This window comes from Ambystoma mexicanum, chromosome 13 (assembly GCF_040938575.1).
Source record: "Ambystoma mexicanum isolate Mex_15411 chromosome 13, UKY_AmexF1_1, whole genome shotgun sequence".
NCBI lineage: Eukaryota > Metazoa > Chordata > Amphibia > Caudata > Ambystomatidae > Ambystoma > Ambystoma mexicanum.
In genome coordinates this window covers 611,644,086-611,669,877 of record NC_090938.1, presented here as the reverse complement: position 1 = coordinate 611,669,877, position 25,792 = coordinate 611,644,086, and positions in this window count along the sequence as shown.

The following is a 25,792-nucleotide window of genomic DNA, read 5'->3' as shown; positions in this document are numbered from 1 at the left end:
CCTGTGTTTATTGGGCCAGGACTAGTATGGGGAAGATCCCATGGGCACCTTAGCATGCCCCTGCCACCTGGCAGTTGTTAGTCAAATTGGCTCACCACAGGCCCGTCACAAAGATCTAGTCCCTCCACTAGCCCACAGGCCCATCTGACAAAGTGGCCCTATAAGCTGAAGCAATGACCTCACTCTTATAGAAATCTGCAGGGTAATGGAAAGGCTCCACCTCCCCAATTAAGGGAGCGTAACGCTCTCCATCGCAGATCCAAATCTCCACTTCTGAACAGGAAGAATTTTCCTTTAAGAAAAAATCCTGCTGTGTGACCGGCCAAGGTAGCTCGTATCACACTCAAACAGATATACAGCATGCATCACTTTTGGCATGAGTAGTTCAAAAGAAAAAGATAAATGAGTCCACTCGCACTGTCCCTGGTTGGAAGCACACCCGATCCCTGTAGGGTATGCTGTCCCTAGGTCAAAGCTGGTGCACTGCCTATCTAATAGAAAAGGCAAGAGAGAGAATCTATCCCTGTCTCTACAATGTGTCTAAAAAAGAGCAGAAAGGTTGAGCCTAATCGGTTCACAGTCTGGACATTTCTCAGAGGAATATTTCCTTTTGGCTATGCACCATTTCTTTATTCAGCCCAGAAGAAGTGTGTACACAGAGTGAAAAACAACGAATCTAGTATGGCTCAATATGTTGAAAAGGTTTTTTTTTGTCAGGAAACAATTCAATAAGGCAAATAAACTGTCTCACTGGTTGCTCCTATCCTTAGCTCCAGTCTTCGTCCAATCTTACAAGTTTAGTCGGACAGGTAATGACGCTTTTATGTCAGTAACACAATCGACAATGGTAGTTAGTTTACATATACCATATCCCCAGATCCCTTTAGGGATATCGTACAAACACGGGGTCGACCGGTATCGATGACACATTCAGTGCGGTCATCTTCTTCAGGACCAATATTTGGGATGTGCACTCAGTCACAGTATCCATCAGGCAGGATGGCGCGTCCAGGCCCGACCTAGGAGAGAATTAAACATATGTTCATCTAGGAGTGATGTGCAGGGCACAGCTTTTCTTGGGCAGTTTATGCTTATGCTAATGTTCAAAAGACAAAAGTCTCAATTAGTGGCAGGGACCTGTTCCCTGTGTTGGGTTCCCACCCACGGTTGTGTCCCCCCAGGGGTTGGTTACCTCCCATATGACCCCCTCAGGCCAGTCCTCGCTGTTGTGGGATGTTTTTACCCATGCATCCAAGCCCTACCATAAAACTGTGCATTACTGGCATTGAAAACATCATGATGGCCAGAACTCCCCAGAGAGTGCACAGGGAAAACATGAAGAATAGGCTGCCACCCATTTTTGCCTATGTTGTGAGCACAGGAGGGCACTGCCTAAAACCACCATTGGGCTACACACACAGTAGCCTGAAACCATTGGGAATGGCAATGCTGATTGCCAAAAGCAACCCAGAACTGTGGGGAATTCATTTTCTTAATGTCAAAAATGGATGCAATACTGGTGCTCACCACTATCAGAAAGCCGGCGTTTTAAAACCACCAGACTTTTGTGTAAAACTGAACAAATGAACCCAAACCAGGCCAAGGAAAGACTTGCTAAGAGGTGGATACAATGTAAAACTATATTCTGAAATGACTTGAAGGAAGTAATTATTTAATGTATATATAAAAAATAGCTGGGGATGTCAGCAGCTTAAGTGATTTTGGGTTTAAAGCCACTGAAATCGAAATGTTTAGAATAAATGAGTGACCTACTTGTGTCAAGTATCGGCAGAGATCATCTGTGTTGGGACGCCGTAGTTATCCGGCTTCCACGAGAACTAATACTTGTGGCTCTCGTATTCGTCAACGAACGGTGGTTACGGTCCCTTTAAGATCTCGTCTGCCGGGATCTTGGAAGTTGGCATGGAGACGATGGCGTCCTCTCACGTCTGTCACTTTTCCCTCTACACGTTTAGTTGACGTATAGTGATCATGTGACTGTTATTTAAGCCACGCCTGTTCGTTTTGCCGGCGCTTCTGAATCTTGTATTCTAGCGGCTTGCTTTCTCTTGTATCCAGCTACTTGTCCCCCCTTGCCTTGTCTTCCTGCTCTTCGACCTTGGATCGTCCACGGACCTGCTTTGATTACTCCTTTGTACTTTTGCTGCCAGTCCTGCTCTTCGACCTCGGATCGTCCACGGACCTGCTTTGGTTACTCCTTGTACTTTTGCTGCCAGCCCTGCTCTTCGACCTCGGATCGTCCACGGTCCTACCCTGCTAGGATTGTCCACCTGCATTGGAACTCGTCACCTTTGGTACACGGACTAGAGACTGCCTTATTGTACCTTTTAGGCGTCCTCGTGCCGTCGGGTTAGGTTTTGCTCTTTGGACAGTCAGCTTGGATTTTCTCCTGCTTCTTGCCTTGCCTTCATTTCTGGATCTATACTGGTTCTTGATCTTGGGTTGGCCTCTACCTTACTTCTTATTCCTTCCTTGGGAATATTCGGAGAATCGGAGATTCTGAAGAACTACACAGGTTAGTGGTGGATTTCTATTCTGATATCTGCCTTTATTGTGCATACTATCGCATCTATGTGATTATTGCTCTTAGTGCAGTTGTCTGGGGGTCTTGCCTGTACACCTTGAGAAGACATCCCGTTCCAGTATCCTGTTCCATCGGGTTCTGGATTCTTCGTTGACATTCCATCTTTCCGCCAATCAACTGTTCTGTTTGTTGATTGTACTGACTAGTTCGGTAGATTGGCGAGAAAAATTCCTCGGCTACACTACGAGGGCAAGAGCGCTACTGACATATTCAGAAGCCTTCTATATAAATGGATGCCAACGAGTCTTTGTCGGCCATCATGCAATTGGTGGCGGATTTACGCAGTGAAATGGCTCATGCCCATGCTGCCACCGAAAGGCGCATTGTTAGGCTACAGGTTGGTTTTCAGCCCACCGGTGCTGGGGCGCCTTCACCCGCTGTGGCCTCGGGTTCTGGGCTATCTCACGCCCGTTCTGATACGGGGCCAGTGTACATGACTGCTCAGTTTCCCTTGGCTCCACCAGAGCGGTTTCTAGGTGACCCTAAGGCCTATCGAACCTTCCTTAACCAGTGTAGGTTGCATTTTCTATGTAGGCCAGCACTGTTTCCGGATCCAACCACTAAAGCAGCCTTCCTTTTGTCACACTTGGGTGGTACGGCGGCGGCATGGGCCAATCCACTATTGGAAGAGGGCAGTCACCTCTTGTACGATTGTGACGCCTTGATTGAGGCTATGAGTCGGGTTTTTGATACGCGCTACGCTACGCAAGCCACCGACTTACAGTTATTGGCCTTACAGCAGGGAACTTCTACCCTGTTGGCTTACTTAGCCAAGTTTAATCAATTGGTTGCCGAAACTAACTGGCCACAGGAGAAGAAGGCCTCCTTATTTTACAAAGGGTTGTCTGACTCCCTTAAAGATACTCTATCTACGGTACCGGTAATCCCTACAGCATTCTCTGAGTTGGTTGATTTGGTACTTCAAATTGACTCTAGGCAAGCAGAGAGAAGGGGGGAACGGAGACCGCTTCCTCCTCTTACGACCGCCACGTCAAGTCCTGCCACCGGGTCCTCAGAACCAATGCAAATCGGAGCATTGCGGGGACCGTTGTCAGCAGAAACCAGAGAACACAGAAGAAAGAACGGCCTTTGTTTCTATTGTGGGTCATCAGATCATTTACTACGATCATGTACTAAGAAACCTGCTAAGAAACAGGGAAACGCGAAAGCCCGGCAATAGAAGGGGTTCAGTTGCCGGGTGGTTCTCACAGCAACCCCCTCATGTCTACACCTTATTGTTTATCCGTCACTCTCAATTCCACCTCCCTCGGTAGACGGGTGATTCCAGTTGTCTTGGATTCAGGTGCTACGGGGAACTATATTGATGGTGATTATGCTCGAGAGGTGGGTATACAGATTGTTTCCAAAGACTGCCCCGAGGTCGTGAATGCGGTCGATGGCTCAACCCTGGTTTCTGGTCTAGTGACTGAACGTACTGCTACTTTAGTCATGAGGACGGAATGTGGGCATACTGAAGAGATCACCTTTGACCTGATTGCCGCCCCACAGCTTAAAGTTATCCTGGGGCTTCCTTGGTTGAGACTACACAACCCCGTGGTGGATTGGCAGTCGGGGGAAGTGAACTTCCTCTCATAACATTGTGACCAGTTCTGTTTTACATCAGTTCAGAAAACCCCCAGCCCAAGCCGTGCTCTCATGGATGCCGCCTCTACGCTAGGAGCTGTTCTTAACACTCAATTGCCCTCAGAGTATCGAGAATATCGGGATGTCTTTGACGCAAGTGGGGCAGAAATCCTTCCACCCCACAGGCCTTTTGATTGTCCTATAGAATTGATTCCTCGGGCCAAGATACCATCTGGCAGGATTTATTCATTAACACCCAAGGAGGATGTCATTCTTAAGGAATACATCGATAAATCTTTGAAATCCGGCTTCATTCGGCATTCGCGTTCTCCGGCAGCTTCCCCTCTGTTTTTTGTTCCAAAGAAGGAGGGGGACCTTCGCCCCTGTATCGACTATCGGGCCTTGAATGCTGTTACGGTCAGAAACCAATACCCGATTCCTCTGATATCAGTCTTGCTTGATCAGCTTGGCTCAGCCAAGGTCTTTTCCAAGTTAGACTTACGTGGGGCGTACAACCTTGTACGCATACGAGAAGGGGATGAATGGAAGACCGCCTTCAAAACCAAATACGGTCTATACGAATACACTGTAATGCCCTTCGGGCTGAGTAACGCCCCCGCCACTTTCCAGTTCTTCATAAACAAAGTCTTTCATGATATGTTGGATCAATTTCTGATCGTTTATCTAGACGACATTCTGATTTACTCCCCCAACCATGAAACCCATGTTGTTCAGGTCAGTAGAGTCTTACAACGTTTGCGGGACAATCATTTATATGCCAAACTGGAAAAGTGTCTCTTCCACGTACAAGAGGTTGAGTTTCTTGGCTTTAACATCACCAACAAAGGAGTCAAAATGAGCAGATCTAAAGTCTCTGCTATTCTGGATTGGCCGGTTCCCAACAATCTGTTAAGCTGATCGGCCCGAGAGGACCGCGTACCTGTAATCTTGGTGGTTGGTCTTGCTGAGGTCGCCAGTCTGGAGTCCAGGAACTGATGAATTAGCGGCACGAGGAATCAGCCCCTCCGCCACCCAAAAGAGGAACCGGGTGAAGGGTGGACCGACCCCCAATGTCACGATAAGTACTGTCCAGATGAGCGTGACTCGAGGATGATGGCTCAAGATGGTGACACTGTAGTTTTAGGTAGAGCCGATTGTAGATATCATGAAGCTTCCGGAACCAATGTAACAGTGAGGAATTACAGCTGATAGAAAGTCCGGTTGGTGCTGATAGTTCCAGAGGTTTGCAGGATTAGGTTCGGAGGTAGGCAAAACAGGAAGAGAGAGAGAACAGCTGGAGACTAGCTGGTACTGGGCAAGTCCCGGGTAAGTCTGAAGATGGGCAGACCCAGTGCCGACAACAAGTCAGGGCTGGAGGCAGGCAGGCTCAGGACAGGCCCCAGGTAAGGCTGAAGGTAGGTTGGCTCAGGAATGGCCACAGGTAAGGCTGGAGACTGGCTGACCCAGGACAGGCCACAGGTAAGGCTGGAGACTGGCTGACCCAGGACAGGCCACAGGTAAGGCTGGAGGTATGCTGGCTCAAGACAAGCCACAGGTATGGGCTGGAGACTGGCTGACCCAGGACAGGCCACAGGTAAGGGCAGGAGGTAGGCTGACCCAGGACAGGCCACAGGTAAGGCTGGAGGCAGGCTGGCTCAAGACAAGCCACAGGTATGGGCTGGAGACAGGCTGACCCAGAACGGGCCACAGGTAAGGGCAGGAGATAGGCTGACCCAGGACAGGCCACAGGTAAGGACTGAAGGTAAACTGACCCAGGACAGGCCACGGGTAAAGAATGGAGGTAAGCTGACCCAGGACAGGCCACAGGTAAGTGCAGGAGGCAAGCTGGCCCAGAACAGGCCACAGGTAAGTGCAGGAGGCAAGCTGGCCCAGGACAGGCCACAGGTAAGTGTAGGAGGCAAGAACAACGAGGCAAGCGAAGCGAACCGCGTTGAGACGCGACTCGCTGAGAATTGCGGCCTCTTTTATGGGCCGCCGGCGCCCGAAAGGCCTGGGACGCAAGCCGTTCCGTTTCCGGACGCCGGCGGACCCATAACGAGGCTTGAGAAGCAAGCCCCGCTAGGGAGATGAGTTCGGCCCACGGCGCACGCGCGGAGCCGAGAGAGAGGCCTTCCGCGCATGCGCCGAAGGCCGCCAGCCCTGTAGCCCGCCACTCCCCTCCCGGCGAGCCCCCGGAAGCAGATGCGCGGGTAGACTCGCCAGGAGGGGAAGAGAGCGGCAGACCCCCGTTTCCCGTGTGACATAACACAATCTGAAGGCGTTGCAATCCTTTTTAGGTTTTGCGAACTTTTATCGACGTTTCGTTCAAGACTTTTCAGCCATTGTCTGTCCCATTACGGCTCTGACTAGCTCCAAGAGATCTTTCCATTGGGATGGGGAGGCTCAACAGGCGTTTGACTCTCTGAAGTCCGCCTTCACCTCGGCACCTGTGCTCCAGCATCCGGACCCAACCCAACCATTCATTGTCGAGGCTGATGCTTCGGATGTGGCCTTGGGGGCTATCCTGTCCCAACCTTGCCCAGACGATGCAGGTTTACATCCAGTAGCCTTTCATTCCAGAAAGTTAACACCTTATGAAAGGAATTATACTATCACGGAGCGCGAATTGTTGGCTATCAGGGACGCGTTCTTGGTTTGGAGGCATCATTTGCTGGGTTCTCAAGTGCCTGTTCAGGTGTTCACGGATCATAGGAATCTCTTGGCCCTGCAGTCAGTGAAATGCACCACTGCACGACATGCCCGTTGGCATGAATTCTTTTCAATGTTTAATTTCACTATTTCCTATCGTCCTGGTTCTCAGAATTCTAAAGCGGATGCTCTCTCTCGTCTACATGGACCCGCCAAATCCTCTCACGCCACTGGTGTACCTCTGTTACCCACTCAGGTGGTTTGTGGTTGCTCTTTACGTCCATCACTTAAGTCCTTTATACAGGAATGGCTTCGAAACGATCCGCCAGAAGTAACCAAATACAAGCTGGAAATCATAAATTCCTTGCCCTATTTCCAGGGTAAGATATTCCTGCCTACTCTAGAGACGCGACGTACTGCTACACAATGGTGTCATGACTCCTCTCTGGCTGCTCATCCAGGTATTAGGAAGACGGTTGATCTAATGAAAAGATGGTGTTGGTGGCCGTCTTTATTGCAGGATGTTACTGATTACGTAAATACTTGTTCGGTTTGTGCTCAGTGTAAGACATCACATGGCAAACCCGTGGGTTTGCTCCAACCTATGCCTCTTCCAGATCATCCTTGGGCCTCCATTTCCATGGATTTCGTTGTGGAACTACCTCTGGTGGACGGTTTTGATACTATTTGGGTGGTCATCGACTATTTCACCAAAATGGCACTATTCGTACCTTGTCAAGGGATCCCTACTGCTCCTAAACTGGCGGATCTTTTTCTGCGGAACGTGTTTAGGTTGTTTGGTCTTCCTTCTATAATCGTCTCCGACCGCGGTCCTCAGTTTACTTCACGCTTTTGGAGAGCTTTGTCGGCTGCATTAGGTATTGAAGCTCGATTTTCAAGTGCTTATCATCCTCAGACGGATGGCCAGACCGAACGTCTGAATGCCACTATGGAACAATACATAAGGTGTCTCATCTTTCAGCGTCAGGACGATTGGCTTTCGGTACTGTCTATGGCTGAATTTGCCTACAATAATTCGCTCCACACTGCTACACAGTATTCTCCTTTCTTTGCCCTGTATGGGCAGCATCCGCGTTCCTTGCCTCTCGCACCTGACCTGCCGGCTCACAATCCTGCTGCCCTTGCCTGTGTTAGGGACATTTCCGGCACCCATGTCCAGGTTATGAGACAATTGTTGGAGGCTCAGACCAGGACCAAGTTATATGCAGACCGGCATCGTACCCCTGCTCCGGTGTATCTCCCAGGCATGAACGTCTGGTTGTCTACTCGCAATTTACGCCTGCCTGGTCAGAGGAAGTTGCTCCCACGTTTTGTTGGGCCATATGTTATATCGCATGTCATTAACCCGGCAGTTGTGCGTCTGGTTCTTCCCCAGTCGTGGAAAATACACCCAGTATTCCACGTGTCTTTGATTAAACCATGCCGTCCTAATACCCGTCTTCCCTCCCATCCTCCGCCTCTCAGGGTTCGGGTGCTGTGGAATATGAGGTGTCAGCCATCTTGGACACCAAGGTTCGGAACGGTAGAAGACTCTACTATGTTGACTGGAAGGGTTATGGTCCGGAGGATCGCACCTGGGAGCCATGCGAAAACGTACATGCCCCGGTTTTGTTGTCCCGTTTTTGGAGATCTCGGCGTGTGGGGGCCTCTTTGGGGAAGGAAACTGTCAGGTATCGGCAGAGATCATCTGTGTTGGGACGCCGTAGTTATCCGGCTTCCACGAGAACTAATACTTGTGGCTCTCGTATTCGTCAACGAACGGTGGTTACGGTCCCTTTAAGATCTCGTCTGCCGGGATCTTGGAAGTTGGCATGGAGACGATGGCGTCCTCTCACGTCTGTCACTTTTCCCTCTACACGTTTAGTTGACGTATAGTGATCATGTGACTGTTATTTAAGCCACGCCTGTTCGTTTTGCCGGCGCTTCTGAATCTTGTATTCTAGCGGCTTGCTTTCTCTTGTATCCAGCTACTTGTCCCCCCCTGCCTTGTCTTCCTGCTCTTCGACCTCGGATCGTCCACGGACCTGCTTTGATTACTCCTTTGTACTTTTGCTGCCAGTCCTGCTCTTCGACCTCGGATCGTCCACGGACCTGCTTTGGTTACTCCTTGTACTTTTGCTGCCAGCCCTGCTCTTCGACCTCGGATCGTCCACGGTCCTACCCTGCTAGGATTGTCCACCTGCATTGGAACTCGTCACCTTTGGTACACAGACTAGAGACTGCCTTATTGTACCTTTTAGGCGTCCTCGTGCCGTCGGGTTAGGTTTTGCTCTTTGGACAGTCAGCTTGGATTTTCTCCTGCTTCTTGCCTTGCCTTCATTTCTGGATCTATACTGGTTCTTGATCTTGGGTTGGCCTCTACCTTACTTCTTATTCCTTCCTTGGGAATATTCGGAGAATCGGAGATTCTGAAGAACTACACAGGCTAGTGGTGGATTTCTATTCTGATATCTGCCTTTATTGTGCATACTATCGCATCTATGTGATTATTGCTCTTAGTGCAGTTGTCTGGGGGTCTTGCCTGTACACCTTGAGAAGACATCCCGTTCCAGTATCCTGTTCCATCGGGTTCTGGATTCTTCGTTGACATTCCATCTTTCCGCCAATCAACTGTTCTGTTTGTTGATTGTACTGACTAGTTCGGTAGATTGGCGAGAAGAATTCCTCGGCTACACTACGAGGGCAAGAGCGCTACTGACAACTTGTGAGTGTCACATAGGTTGCAATTGTTTAAATGTCATAGTTTTGAACTTCGAATCAGCGTTCTAGCTGCATGTGCAAAAATTGTAAGTTGGATTTGAATGTAGAAAACTGGGAACTAAAGTGACATTTAGCTGAAGTCTGCCTGACAACTACCCCCGAAAGGAGTTGAACTGGCTCAACAACTCTTCCCAGCCCTGGCTGCATTCTGCTGCCCCTGCCAAAAGGAGATGACACCTCTCTGATTGGATTAGGGGAGGAGCACCTGGGGACTACAGGAAACTAAACAAAGCACTGTCCCTGGCTCAGGCGAATGTTATATTGGGGGGGTCGTAAAATGGCTTCCTCTTGGGAGAAAAAACTGGGAGGGGCAGTGCCTGTGAGAGAAAGCTGAGCTTGGGGGAAGTGGATAAACCAGAAATTCCACCATGTGCTTTGGAAAACCACACCCCTTTGGGGCCAGAGCATGATTTTAAAAAGATGGATAATTCACAGTGCGACTTGTAAAAATTATATAAATAACATCATCATACTTGTGATTTTTCTGTGCACATTCTAAGAGGTGTTAGGACCCTGTGGGATGTTCTTGGGGATAGTAGCGGAAAAAAAGGTTGTTACTCCAAATGTATGCATGTTAAAAATCTGACACTTTATCATCTGAAACCCATATCCCTGGTGCACATGTGTGTAAAATCTGGAAAGGTTTAGAGGTCGTTATCTGGATGAAAAGGGGAGAATTCTGTCATAGGTGGGCACGACATCGTACAAAGACAGGGATCGGATGGTTTGGTGCTACAGAAGATATGTTAACTGGACCTATAATATTAGAAAAATGGTACATAGATACATATGTATTTGGGTCAGAAATAGATTTGTGTGCAATTTGACAAGGGGAGGTTCCTCTGACCATAAAACCTACCTCATCACTATGACTCACAACCCAGTTCCCCCAATCAAGGAAGAGAGGAGGAACTGGCCAATGATAAGTTGAGAGGGTTGGGCATGCAGAATGAGCCGACCCACCCACTTTCAAAACACATAACAAGAGCCACTGGAACCCAGGTAGGAAAATTCACTTTCCACTTTCTTGCGGGACGCTTTGCCGGGAGACTTCAAACTTCACATCCAGAGATCCAGACTTCAAATCCATCAATCTCCAGAGACCAGAAATTAACTCAAGAATTTGTAGCAGAGAGGCCTGAATCCACAAGCTGAATCCTCTTCAGCAGGCCTCAAAACCAACCAAACTATTCAACAGCCGGGCGAGCTGTTTGAATTCTTTGCCAAGAACTTTTGCAAGAACCTGTAGCAGTATGCAGAAAGCAGTGCTGTATCCGGAACCAGAGAGAACCAGAGACCAGATCGCTGTGAAGAACCGCTAGCAGAGGTCCAGCCAATCCTGACCCGATCAGTGACGAAGTCGCATTCCTGTCCAAAATCTAGTGTGAGTACCCAGCTAGCACTGTGCCAAAACCAATCTCTTAGTTTAAAATAATCTAATCCAAACTATTTTAGCCTATTAGAACTGCCTCCTAGAATCGTGTCATTCTGTCATCTTTAAAACTGAAAACTGTCATCTGTCAATCTGAGCTTTAAAATTTCAAATCTGAAAAACAACCTTTACTAAATCGGCTGTATCTCCGTTTGTGCTAGGAGCGAGTTTTAACTGTCATCTTAAAGCTAAGATTCTAAGCTTTCCAACGAGCCTAGAACCACCGACTTCCTACTCCTTATAGTGCCTCCGTAATTGCGCTCGACGCACGCGACTAAATTTGCCACGATTTGACATTTTGCTTAATTTCAGCCACGTGTAAAAATATTTGTCCTTGCTTTCCTTGCTGAAATTCGTGTGCAACCTGACAATCATTCATAGAGCATTGCTAAAGTGATCTTGAATTAATTTAAAGTATCTCTCACTCACCCTGAACCCCCTATAGGGAATTAAAAGCCTTTTTAGCATATTTTTTCACTTAATTGCAACCACATCAAAGTATCTTGCCTGTGTTTAAAACTCCTACCTGTTTTCCTCTAAGCTTGCTAGGGGGGATCTGAATTATATTTGATTGCATTCCTGAGAACTGTGTGCTTTCCTCCCATCTCTTTACTTTGCATAGAGGGGGGGGGGGGGGTGAATTGTCAAAGAAAAGTGATTACATTGTCTTTTGTTGAAGTCATATCAAGTTTATTTTCTGTACTGCATTTTCATTCATCATTGCATTGTCCTTGAAGCCATAAAAGCATTCTCAGCTACTTTATCCTCTCTATATCACTTCTAAGCCATCAAAAAGAGTGTACTACTGTAACATTATCCATTGTTGATCACTATCATCTTCACAAGTGTGCTATCAAACATTAATTTATTATAAAAGTGTGATATATATATATATATATATATATTGTTTAATTTTCAAATAAACCTTTTAATTTGCAAAACAAACCTACTTCTTGGCTCAGTGGGGTCAGGGGGATTCTAAGAGAGGGGTGTTATATAAGGATTGTCATCCAGAGTAAACGAACTGGACATAAAAATATATCAATAAGGGTTTCCCTCAGCATCCCAGACTAGGCATTGACTTAGCTGTAGAGTTGAATTGAATCCGCTTACAAAGTGGGGGCTCTTCCGGGATTCTGGATTAGATTTACCACTTGTGCAGCTTAATACAGTGTGCCAACTGACCGGATACACATATCCGGTTAGATCACCACGCTGTTTTACACTGTGAAAGCACTCCTTAAAGGAACGCTCTAAGGAAACGGTCTGTTTTGCAAAATAAAATACAAACTTCTGTAAGTCAGGAAGGAACTCAAATTCCAGAATGACGACACTGGTAGACATCAAAATAGCCAGAGAGCACTTCTTACATAAGCTATTTGTGAGAGGTGAATGGACTGAGCAGGGCCAGGATGCGTGGTTGCAGGCAATCACACGACAGGTCACTGCAACTGGGTTAGATATCTGGAGAGATCGGGGTCCCTTACATGTGGCCCTGAGCGAACTATACATGGCTCCTAAAGCTAAAGATGAACATGACAAGATGGTTAGGATAGCGGCATATTTGTATCTATATATGGGAGCCATGCAGGACAAATGTGCTGAAGGCCAAGATCTGGCAAGTAGGCAACTGTTGGCATTGGAGAAGGCCCAATCTGACCTGGTCTTTTCCGAGCAGAGGCTGCAGAGGAGCCAGGAGTCAGAAAATGATAGTAGGCAGTATATCATTAAAATAAAAGAGGACATGGATATACTGCAACAGGAAAAGACAGACCAGGATACCAGAATTCTGGCTTTGCAGAAGGAGCACCAAGACAGTTTGGACTCCTTACTGCAGAGCCAGAAAAAGCTGGAGCAACAGATCAATTTCAACAGGGCATGCACAGAGCAGGTAGCCACCCTGCAAATCCAACTAGACAGAGAGAAAGAGGAAAGCAATACATTGATTTTGAAAGACCTGGATACCCAGGCAGAGTTTGATGAAGAACGCCAGAAAGCTGGTGCCTTTCAAAGGCAGAGGGACGACCTGGCGTCACAAATGCAGGCTCTTGGTCAGGAAAGGGATACCTTAGGCCAGGAAGTCTGCCATTTAAAAAGAAAAATTGAAGAAAATCACTTGGCCCTCCAGGGGCTTGGTGACCTCCAAAAAGAGCATCAGGGCTTGCTAGATCACACCAGGAGGGTGGAGGAGGCTCTGGCAAGAAAGGAGCATGCCAGTAGGGATGGGACTCAGGAGGTAACCCTCCTGCAGCAGAGACTGGCCCAGTACTCCAGGACCAATCAGGAGGCACAGAGAGAAAATGAGGCTCTCTGTCAGCACAATGATAGGCTCCAGCAACAGGTAGCCATGCAGGAGAGACTGATAGAGTCTAGTAAGACCTTAACTGAGGAACTGAAAGCGCCGGCTCTTGCATTGCAACAGGGAGCAGGGGCTGACAGAGATGAAGTTCGCTGGGAAAGGGAAACACCTGAGCATAACCTCAGAAGCCCTAGTACCAGAGGCTTTCATCTCTCTCAGTCCCTGGACTCTGCCACCACCATGTCCCCTGGCGCGCATGAGCACAGGGCCACAGGAATGGCAGATTACTATCCAGCCAAAAGTATGGGGCTCATAGGCCAGTACCACCCAGGAATGGATGGGCGGGCACCCGGGTATGGGCACCTAAGTACAGTGCAATTTAGTGGGGAACCCCAGAAAATTAGGGCCCCTAAGGGCATCCTAAAAACCTCTGCCCAGTTAGGTCACTGGGGGGGTACCCATCAAACCCTGGTAGCAAGGAGGGATCTGAAGACTCCTCTGAGCGTCACAGGATACAGGAGACCAGGTCCCCACATTCTGCCAGCTATTCCCAGGCTCGCAGAATCCGGGAAAACCTGGAAGATCAGACGGGCACCTCTGGGAGCAGTGCTTCTGAATCAGAGGATGAATGGACCAGGGTTGCCTGAACCAAAAAGGCCAATAAGGTGAAAAGGGCCTTGCTTAAGGATCCCTTAAAACAGATAAAGGCAATCAGGAGTGTCATCACGCCTTATCATCAGAACGCCAAGTATTCTGTTTGGGAACACTTGGAGCTCTATGAGCAAATGATGGAGACTTTCCATTTGAGGGACAGCAGTAGCTGCATCCCCTGAATACACCAGTTTCTTTGCGCGGCTGGAGGACCAAAACCATTCAAGATGGTCCACATATAGGGCGGCCATCTTGAAACATTTTTCTGTACATAGAAATCCCCAAGAGGCTCGCAAGGCAGCCTACAATTTGCAATGTGGGGAGGATCAGGCCCCACAAGAATTTGTGCAAGAATTGAAGCGTGCCTTTGCGCAGACCACCAGAAGGGTGCGCACGGACAGCAGAGAATTCATCAACACATTTTCCCATGCTCTTCCCAAGTACATAATGACACAGCTCGTGAGAGATTTTCACGAGAAAAGATCTTTAGACTGGGTCATTGAGCAAGCCACCCGGATCTATGAGGTGCAGAAGCCCATAGAAAATAAAAGTAATGCGCAGAAAAACCCCAAAACCAACAGCACCCCTGCTGCTGCCAAGGTGGCAGAGGTAAAGGTTGCCCCCGTTTTAGATTTGGAGATGGGGGGCCTAAAAACCTGCCTGCGCCAAATAATTCACAGCCCAGAAGGCCCTAGGGCCAGGCACAGACAGGGAGTCGAGGAGGTAGTCCCACAAATGGGGTCCCTCGCTCCCCTGATTATGTAAGTCCCCGCTACAAGGGAAACCGACCCATCCTGGGTTATGCGTGGACTCCTCCAGCACAAGGGGGGGGATCCAGTCAAGCACCTAACCCAGAGAACTTCCCTCCAAACTTCCCACAAGAGGGCAGAAATTCACCAAACTGTGGGCCGAACTTTTTCCCGAGGTATCCACAAGGTTTCCAGCCCCAAACTCATCCATCCTTCTTTCCCCAATTCCCTGAGCCCAGACCACCTAATCCGGGAGAGGGGAGGCCAAGGGTGGAGGGGTACCCAAATCTTCCCAACCCGGGGTATTACCAGAGAAGGGATAGCTACCCTTCCCGGGATCAGCCCAGGGGAGAAAACAGAACCCCGTATCAACCTGAGCGGGTTTCCCAACTTGAGCGCCAGGTCCAAAATATGGCACGGGATCTGGGTCACATACTGAGGGCTCAACAGAACCCTCAGATGAGCATGCCACCGCAGAATGCCCCAAACTCTGGACCTGGTGCTCCAGAACAATGACAGGGGCAGCACGCCGATAACCCACCGGTTCCCAGGGAGGAGGCACAAGGGGAAGGAGGGTGTAAAGCCTTGGAGGAAGCTTCCTTCCCAACTTGTAAACAGCCCCTGGAAAACCAGGAACCGGAAACACAATCTCCTATCCCTGAAAATCTGCCACCCAAGGAGCAGAGAGGAGGTAGAAGAAACAAAGGACCCAAACAGACCCACTTTGTGGAGGAGGTACAGGTCTTCCAATTTGAGGGAGAGGGATCCTCAGAGGATCCTGGGGAAAGGATCTTCTCCTTCAGAGATGGGGGAACTCCTCCCAAGGAAAAATGGGTCCCAAGGGATTTCAACCCAGACTGGGTAGATGTGGGGATTGAGCTGTCGCCGCCCATCATCCTATCCCAGAACCAACAAAACCAGCAACCCCTGGTTCAAACCTATCCTGGTGACTACCTCCCAAAAGGCAGGGGTGGCCCAGAACCGGAACCAGGGGAACCTAAAACCAAATCAACAGACTGGCTAGATGTGGGGATTGAGCTGTCGCCGCCCATCATTCTATCCCAGAACCAACAATATCAAAATCCCATGGGTCAAACCCATCCTGATGACTGCCTCCAAAAAGGGGGGGGGGGCGGCCCAGAACCCGAAACCATTTCCAGTTGCCAACTTTTTCTTTCAGATTCCCGAGGCTCTCCACAGAATTCTGCCCAAATCTCTTCGCTAGCAATGTCCAAAACCAGAATATTAGCCCACCAGTTGTCCAAAAATGTGCATTATCTGTGCCCCCTTGAGGAGAAGGAGGGAAGATACTATGCCCCGGTACAAGTACAGGGGCAGGGTAAAATTTTGGCACTGATGGACACTGGATCCCAAGCTACCCTTCTGTCCAAAAGGACCTTTGATGAACTAAATGCAGGAAGGGGGGAGAATTACCGTATTCCTCTCACCTCTCTTCCTGGACAACTGCAGAACTTTGACGGGAAGGAAATTCCTGTCGAGGGGACTGCAGATTTGGACATCAAAATTGGGCGACACAAGGTGAAACACCCAGTTATAGTAGTGACTCCAGAGGGCACCCCTTGTTTACTAGGGAATGACCTCCTGAGAAGGTTGTCACCACTAATATATTGCGTGAACAAGGTCCTCTGGACCCAGACTAGCCGACCAATAAAATTAAAACAGAGTGTCAACCATGTTAGTTTAAATGGCACCTGCCACATGGTTGAACACAAATCTGACCAAGTAGAATTTCACTTCCAGAACAACCAAATTCCAGACGTGACAGTAATAGCAGTAGGACAACAGACTGGTGATGGGTGGTCCTCTCTATTTCTGAAAATCAACCTTCCTTCCAATTTAAGGTGGTATTCCACACTGGAAGGAAACACTCTGAAATTCTTTACCAATCCACAATCAGACACTCCCACTCATATAGTCCAGAAAAATGTGAAATCAGCTCAGAGCCTGGCTGATATTCAGCAAATTGGAGAGCAGTTGTTCATCCCTGTTCAGTTAAATGATGAGAAGGACTCTGTGCTCGCTCTCGTGTGTGTGAACAACGGTAAGAGCTTCATCAGCGAAGCCATGTTCAGCCAACTTCCAAAAGATCCAGCCATTCCCACATTCAAACTGATAGACAAATGGGAAATGGATCTGGAAGCACCCAATTCCAAACATCTCCTGCCAAGCAGGTGTATGCTCAAAATCTCCATTGGCAACAAGAGCATAGTCCATAATTGTTGGGTCGTGCGAGCCGTCACTGCCGCCTTTTACTTAGGCAGTGACAGTCTCAATCGCTTTGCCATTAGTTTGGACCTAATCAACTTCAAAGCTTGGTCCCGATTAGCGGATAATCCCATGGGCTTTGATGATCAAGAAAAAGCATTTAGGTCAGCTCAATCGCTACCTTATGCAGTTGAAATTCAGATTAAAGAGGAAGTCACCATCCCAGAAAGGACCCGACAATTCTCCCTGGAAGTGAAAGTTAAAAGAGGACAAAAATTGAAAAACCCTGATGCTTATATTCATCTAAATGCTTCTCTCCAACAGCAAGGGTTAGGGGTAAACCCAACACCATTAGTGAACATAGAACATGACACCATTCCAATAGAGGTGGATTACAGCGACTTAAAGAGTATTACTCTAGCCGCAGGCACCATTATTGGAATGGCGGTTGATGACCGACATTTCTCCATTGTTTTAGGAAATGAACTGCTAGGACCAATCCCCAAGGACTGTTTTGACAGTGACAGTGAGGACAATACAACACCAGACAGGATTTTCACCCGGCATGGGGGGAACTTCCTGGTGTACACTTCTTGCCCTTATGGTAAGGAAGATGTGACTTGTGACTTCAGGAGGGATGAGGTGATTTTCCAGGTCCAGGAGGGCTGCCTTTCCCACCTGAAGCCTCCAGTCCAAATCAGCACTCTGACCAGGGACTTCTCCGCCCAGCTGGAGGAGGCCGCTGAGATAGCCAAATCAGAAGTATTTCCAGGCTTCAGGCAGATGGTGGAAGAGAGAGTCAACCTAGCTGATGCCTGTGTGACTCTGGAACAGAAGCAAAAGTTGAAACAAGTTTTCTTGGATTTCCAAGATCTCTTTGCGGTAGACTCATATGACTGTGGTCGCACCGACATCCACACAACAACAATTCCCACGGACCCTGGAATGACTCCAGTGTTTGTGAAGCAATATCACTCGCCTCTCGCATCCATGGAGTCACTTACTGAAATAATTAAGAACCTTGAGTCCCGGGGAATAATCCGTCCAGTACACAGCACCTTCAATAATCCGGTGCTAGGAATATTGAAGCCAAACGGCCAGTGGAGACTCTGTGCCGACCTTAGGGAGCTCAACAAACGGGTCCATACTTCCCGTTGGCCTCTGCCCTACATTGACCAAGGGCTGGCCCAGATCCAGGGGTCACAGATATTCACAGCAATAGACCTGACCAATGGATACTGGACCGTGCCTGTCAGTAGGGAGGACCAATACAAACAGGCTTTTACCTTTGGGGGCCAGCAGTACACATGGACCCGGACTCCCTTCGGATACCTCAACTCCGGCAATGAATTCAACATTTTCCTACATAAGGCCATGCCTGACCTGGGTGCGAGGGGTAACCTGGCTTATGTAGATGATGTCCTCATCAAAAGTTCATCTGTGGAAGAACATATAGCGGAGATCCATTACGTTCTGACGCAGTTGAGGGCCGCCGGAGCAAAACTTTCCTTTCAGAAAGCACAGTTGTGTAGAACCCGTGTTAATTTCTTAGGGCATGAGATTACTCCTCAGGGTCTCTGTCCCCAGGAAAAGAAAGTGGAAGCACTTCAGAAACTGAAAGACCCCACCACTCTGCGGGAACTAAGGGGCCTCCTTGGACTGACTAATTACAGCAGAAAGTTCATTGAGGGCTACGCAGAGATCACCAGACCCCTGATTCATCTCTTGAAGGGGGGGTCAAGTGGGAATGGGGTCCAGAACAATCCGAGGCAGTAAGACAACTCAAGAGAAGCCTCTCACAAGCGCCTTGCCTAGCTTACCCTGTCAGAAACAAGGAGTTCTTCCTGGAGACAGGGTTTTCTAATACGTGCTTGACGGCAGTATTATACCAAAAGCATGACAAGGTCAATAAAGTAATCTCCTATGCGAGCAAAACTTTATCCTCTGTGGAGGAAAAATTCAACGATTGTGAGAAGGCACTCCTGGCAAAGGTGTGGGCATTGAAGAATTACCGCCCGTTTATCCAGGGGGAACACATCATAGTGGAGACTCCACACCAGCCTCTGCAATATCTCCAAAGTGACAGAATCCGGGCCGGAAATGTGAGTAATTCCTGAATTACTTCCTGGATTCTGTCAATGCAAGGCTTTCCTGTGGAGGTCAGATATGGCCAAAACAAGAAGAGTCCCCTCGCACAAGGTCTGGCTGACTTGCATGATTGTGCCAGAGAAAACTATCTCGAGGACGAAAGTCTAAAAATCAAGGACAACATGGAGGCATACCTTAATTCCCCACACAAAGTCTTTGAAGAAGACAAGTGTGAGGGAATGCCCACTGTCTATGTGGATGGATGCTCTTACCATGTTGACAACAACGGGGAGAAAGAACTGGTGGCCGGCGTAGGGAATGCATGGGTGAAGGAGTTTCCAGAACCCTCCGCTGGGTACAAAATTGGTCCCCGAAGTAGTCAGGTGGCAGAATTGATGGCTGTGCATCAGGCCATCCTCACTGCTGTCCAACATCAACTCCATGAACTGGTCATAATCACAGATTCGGATTATGTACGGAACGGGTTCGTGGAGCACCTGGTCAATTGGAAAACCAGAGGCATGTTATGTGCTAATAACAAACCCCTGAAACATGGGAAGTTAATCCAAAATATTGATGATCTTGTCACATCGAAGGGGATGACCATCTACTGGAAAATGATCAAGGGTCATTCCAAAGGAGAGGGACCAGACAAAACTGGAAATGACTTAGCTGATCAGCTGGCCAAAACTGGGGCCATCCAAGGGGATCTAATAGAAATAGAGTCCCTGTTGGGGGAAATCCAGGTCACTGCTATCACTAGATCCCAGACAAATGCTCACAATGATCTTTCAACTGCACAATGGAGTAAGGAGACCCCTGATGCTAATTTGATTACAGCTCAGAAGGGGGACCCAATAATTGGTACGTTTTACCAACAAATTGAGGACCCTGAGAACTTTCCCCTGACGGATACTGATTACATTGGGAAAGAGGACCTAAGAGTGTTGATGAAATGTCCAAAAAGGTTCCGAATCCAAGACGGTTTGTTGGTAAGGAAATCCCTAGCTGGCCATGATCAATGGGTGGTTCCTACCTCATTCCGAAGCCTGATGTTAAGTCACACCCATGATGCGGCCACCGCCGGTCATAGGGGGTTTCACACAACACTTGAGATCTTAAGAGAGGTTGCATACTAGCCACACATGGGGCAGGACCTCGACCAATACTTGAAGGGGTGTCTTGTGTGTGCACAATTTCAGCCATCATCCCTCACACACCGTGCACCTCTCCAAAAGAGGGGGATGACACTGCCATGGTCAGATTTACAAATCGACTTTGTAGGCCCTGTAAATCGCTCATCTAGAGGAAACAAGTACATGTTGACCGTCACATGCTTGTTTACCAAGTGGGTGGAATGTCTCCCGGCCCCAAACTGCAAGGCAGATACAGCAGCTGCCCTGATGATTAACCACATCTTTTCCCGTTTTGGTCTACCTCAAAGGATTGAGTCAGACAGAGGTAGCCACTTCACCAGTGAAGTAATGACAAAGATGTGGGAGATACTGGGGGTTAAAAGGAAGCTACACATTGCTTACAGGCCAGCTTCTTCTGGAGCAGTGGAGAGATACAACCGAACCATTGTGAGCATCTTAAAAATGTTTGTGGCAGATTCTGGGCCAAGTTGGGATATCCGATTACCTCTGGTCCTAATGGCCATCAGATCTACCCCTTCATCTGCAACTAAAATGTCACCATTTGAGTTGATGACCGGATGCAAGATGGTGCTTCCCCAGCATTTGCTCTACAGGACCCAAGAGCAGACACTGATAAATGCCTCCACAACTCATGAGTATGTGGAGAATTTAAGGAAACACCTTCAGCATGCTTTTGCCTATGCTCAGCGGAATCTAGAAAGATCAGCTGATAGCATGAAGACCCACTACGACCTGAAAACCACCAGGAAAGTATACGAGGTGGAGGACCGGGTCTATCTACACAATTTCCAAAGGAACCTGGCCAAACAGCGAAAATGTTTGCCTACATGGAAGGGACCGTTGGAAATTATAGACAAAATCTCCCCTGTAGCCTATAAGATCCGCATCCCCGAAGGTAGTCTGGCGGAAGGGGAAGACAAGTGGTTCCATATTAATCAGCTAAAGTGTTGCCATCCCAGGCACACTCTGCAGCAACTGGTACCAGAGGGGACCGCTCCAGATTAATTCAGTTCCAACCCTAAAATTTCCCACATATAGTCGCTAAAATATGATGATTCTGGAAAGAAAATATTTCCTGTTATATCTTGTTTTAAAATCAGACTGCAAAATGTATTCGGATGTATAAAATGTATATGGTCACCACACCATTAATAGTGGTGGAAAAAGGTCTAGGAATGTGTATTGCCGCTTTGCTTTGTCATCCTAGGAGAAAGAAAACCCGGAGACTGACCACGGAAGGTGACCTGGGGACTGGGAGCAAAGATCCGAGGGGCCCAGGGTACCGCCCAATCCTCCCATCAGGACCAGAAAGGAGAACTGATTGATCGACTGGAGGGAGGAAAAGATGCTGAACTGTGCCATCTACGGAAATGGAAGAAGATGAGGTGAACATCCCAGATCTTGCGAGTTCCATCAGTGAAAGATCAGAATGGCCATCGCAAGAGGGGGGGCTTTTGGGATGTTTTTACCCATGCATCCAAGCCCTACCATAAAACTGTGCATTACTGGCATTGAAAACATCATGATGGCCAGAACTCCCCAGAGAGTGCACAGGGAAAACATGAAGAATAGGCTGCCACCCATTTTTGCCTATGTTGTGAGCACAGGAAAGCACTGCCTAAAACCAACATTGGGCTACACACACAGTAGCCTGAAACCATTGGGAATGGCAATGCTGATTGCCAAAAGCAACCCAGAACTGTGGGGAATTCATTTTCTTAATGTCAAAAATGGATGCAATACTGGTGCTCACCACTATCAGAAAGCCAGCGTTTTAAAACCACCAGACTTTTGTGTAAAACTGAACAAATGAACCCAAACCAGGCCAAGGAAAGACTTGCTAAGAGGTGGATACAATGTAAAACTATATTCTGAAATGACTTGAAGGAAGTAATTATTTAATGTATATATAAATACAGCTAGGGATGTCAGCAGCTTAAGTGAATTTGGGTTTAAAGCCACTAAAATCGAAATGTTTAGAATAAATGAGTGACCTACTTGTGAGGGTCACATAGGTTGCAATTGTTTAAATGTCATAGTTTTGAACTTAGAATCAGCATTCTAGCTGCATGTGTAAAAATTGTAAGTTGGATTTGAATGTAGAAAACTGGGAACTAAAGTGACATTTAGCTGAAGTCTGCCTGACAACTACCCCCGACAGGAGTTGAACTGGTTCAACAACTCTTCCCAGGCCTGGCTGCATTCTGCTGCCCCTGCCAAAAGGAGATGACACCTCTCTGATTGGATTAGGGGAGGAGCACCTGGGGACTACAGGAAACTAAACAAAGCACTGTCCCTGGCTCAGGCAAATGTTATATTGGGGGGGGTCGTAAAATGGCTTCCTCTTGGGAGAAACTGGGAGGGGCAGTGCCTGTGAGAGCAAGCTGAGCTTGGGGGAAGTGGATAAACCAGTAATTCCACCATGTGCTTTGGAAAACCACACCCCTTTGGGGCCAGAGCATGATTTTAAAAAGATGGATAATTCACAGTGCGGACTTGTAAAAATTATATAAATAACATCATCATTCTTGTGATTTTCCTGTGCACATTTTAAGAGGTGTTAGGACCCTGTGGGATGTTCTTGGGGATAGTAGCGGAAAAAAAGGTTGTTACTCCAAATGTATGCATGTTATAAATCTGACACTTTATCATCTGAAACCCATATCCCTGGTGCACATGTGTGTAAAATCTGGAAAGGTTTAGAGGTCGTTATCTGGATGAAAAGGGGAGAATTCTGTCATAAGTGGACACGACATCGTACAAAGACAGGGATCGGATGGTTTGGTGCTACAGAAAATATGTTAACTGGACCTATAATATTAGAAAAATGGTACATAGATAAATATGTATTTGGGTCAGAAATAGATTTGTGTGCAATTTGACAAGGGGAGGTTCCTCTGACCATAAAACCTACCTCATCACTCTGACTCACAACCCAGTTCCCCCAATCAAGGAAGAGAGGAGGAACTGGCCAATGATAACTTGAGAGGGCTGGGCATGCAGAATGAGCCGACCCACCCACTTTCTAAACACATAAAAAGAGCCACTGGAACCCAGATAGGAAAATTCACTTTCCACTTTCTTGCGGGGCGCTTTGCCGGGAGACTTCAGACTTCACATCCAGAGATCCAGACTTCAAATCCATCAATCTCCAGAGACCAGAAATTAACTCCAGAATTTGTAGCAGAGAGGCCTGAATCCAAAAGCTGAATCCTCTTCAGCAGGCCTCAAAACCAACCAAACTATTCAACAGCCGGGCGAGCTGTTTGAATTCTTTGCCAAGAACTTTTGCAAGAACCTGTAGCAGTATCCAGAAAGCAGTGCTGTATCCGGAACCAGAGAGAACCAGAGACCAGATTGCTGTAAAGAACCACTAGCAGAAGTCCAGACAATCCTGACCCGATCGGTGACGAAGTCGCATTCCTGTCCAAAATCTATTGTGAGTACCCAGCTAGCACTGTGCCAAAACCAATCTCTTAGTTTAAAATAATCTAATCCAAACTATTTTAGCCTATTAAAACTGCCTCCTAGAATCGTGTAATTCTGTCATCTTTAAAACTGAAAACTGTCATCTGTCATTCTGAGCTTTAAAATTTCAAATCCGAAAAACGACCTTTACTAAATCGGCCGTATCTCCGGAACCGCTTGTGCTAGGAGCGAGTTGTAACTGTCATCTTAAAGCTAAGATTCTAAGCTTTCCAACGAGACTAGAACCTAGAATCTCGCCAATTCTCTGTCTCCTGGAGCAACAACACCTCTCAACTCACTCCTCTAACTGTTGGTGTCCCGCAAGGCTCTGTCGTGGGTCTGCTCCTCTTTACACTCTACACTTCTGCTCTTGGGGCATTAATCTCCTCCTTTGGTTTCTTGTACCAACTCTTTGCGGACAACACCCAAAACCTTGTCTCTTCCTGAACTCTCCGCTGATCTCTCTATCAAAATTTCCAACTGTCTCTCTGCCATTAAATTGTGGATGGCTTCACACTCTCTGGTGTTAAACTCTACCAGAACAGAGGTACTCTTCATCCCTGCCAAAACCTCTCTCTCATCTCTTCATCTGCCTATCCAGTTCCCACCCAACACTCTCCCCTATTATTCTTCAGATAGAAACCTCAGCATCATCTATGACCCTTCTCCACCTTCATCTCCAAAACTGGAACAGCAGCTCATCTCAACCACCTAAATGTTAGGAAACTCAAGCACCCCCTTCCTTACAACACCGCCAAGCATCTCTTAACCACTCTTATCTTCTCTAAACTGGACTACTGTGCCAGCATCCTCTTTGGTCTCCCCACCTATGCTTTCTGTCCTATTGATGAGGTCATTAGCTTCACTACCAGGACTCTCTTTGAACTACCTCACTTCACACCTACTTCGTCGTACCGTCACCAGGCTGGATGGCTGTTGATGCAAAACAGGGCAAGATTAAAATGTCTTCTCCTGGTTCACAAATCTATCCACAGTAAGGCACCACTGTATCTACCCTCCTCTACCCAACTCTATAAGCCTTCTCGTAATCTTTGCTCTGCCTGCTCGACTACTCTTGTGGTTTCTCGCCCTCCCTGTGCTTCCTCTAGCTTCAGCTCTTTCTCGCTTCCTGCTCCAATTGCATGGAATTCTATTTCCCTGGACATCCGAGAAACAGTCCACACAGATTTGTTAAAAACCAAACTGAATCTTACCTCATCGCCTCTGAGTTACCCTCTTAACCTACCTCTGATCTGCCTGCTAGCTGACATTGTTCCACTCACCTCTAACCTGCCTCTGTCTCTCACTTCCTCTGTCTCCATTCTAGCACTTCACCCATCATGGTCACATCCTGAGCAGAGCTGGTCGTACCACCTACACGTACTTACACATGTCCAATGTTGGTTGTCCTTAATCTATCTATGTCCACTTATGTATTGTTGCCCGTGACTGTTCCATTTACCCCCCACCACAACCTGGTTAGAATGTACCCCAAACTCAGCCCATTTTAAGAAGCTCAATGCTCCCATCAAATGCGATTTTTGTATCTATTATATGTTCTTTTGTGATCAAAACAGCATTGCACCTCCTGTTTATAAGTACATTAAATGAATAAATAATAGGTAGGCCTAGAGGGGGGTGGAGCAATGAGACAGGGACATGAATGTTACAGTCATATCAAAGTGGAGAAGGAAAAGAATGTCCAAGGGTCCAACAGTGAAGATGAAGTCGGGCCTGGGCTTTGGATTCTGATAATAGGACCTCCTGGCTCCAACTTCAAAGTAGCAGAAAATGCAGAGGGTTTGGCAAGAAGCCGTTATGGTTATGACCAGTACAGGAACATTTGAGCTCGACAGCTGGGGCAACTGATGTAAGAAAGTGTGCATCTAGTTAGGCTACAAGGACTAGCCTTCACCCAGGGATTAACTGACTTGGCATCGCTGGGTGAGGAACATTTCTGCATAGATGCTAAGAACTTTCCATTTCCTATCCATTTTTACTTTTAATTGAGCCTTTTGCCTTGTAGTAAGGACTGCAAACCCAGCTTGAGTCCAGTTGCTTGTGTGTCCCAGGAGGCCTCTGAGGCCTTAGCAGCTGATAGAA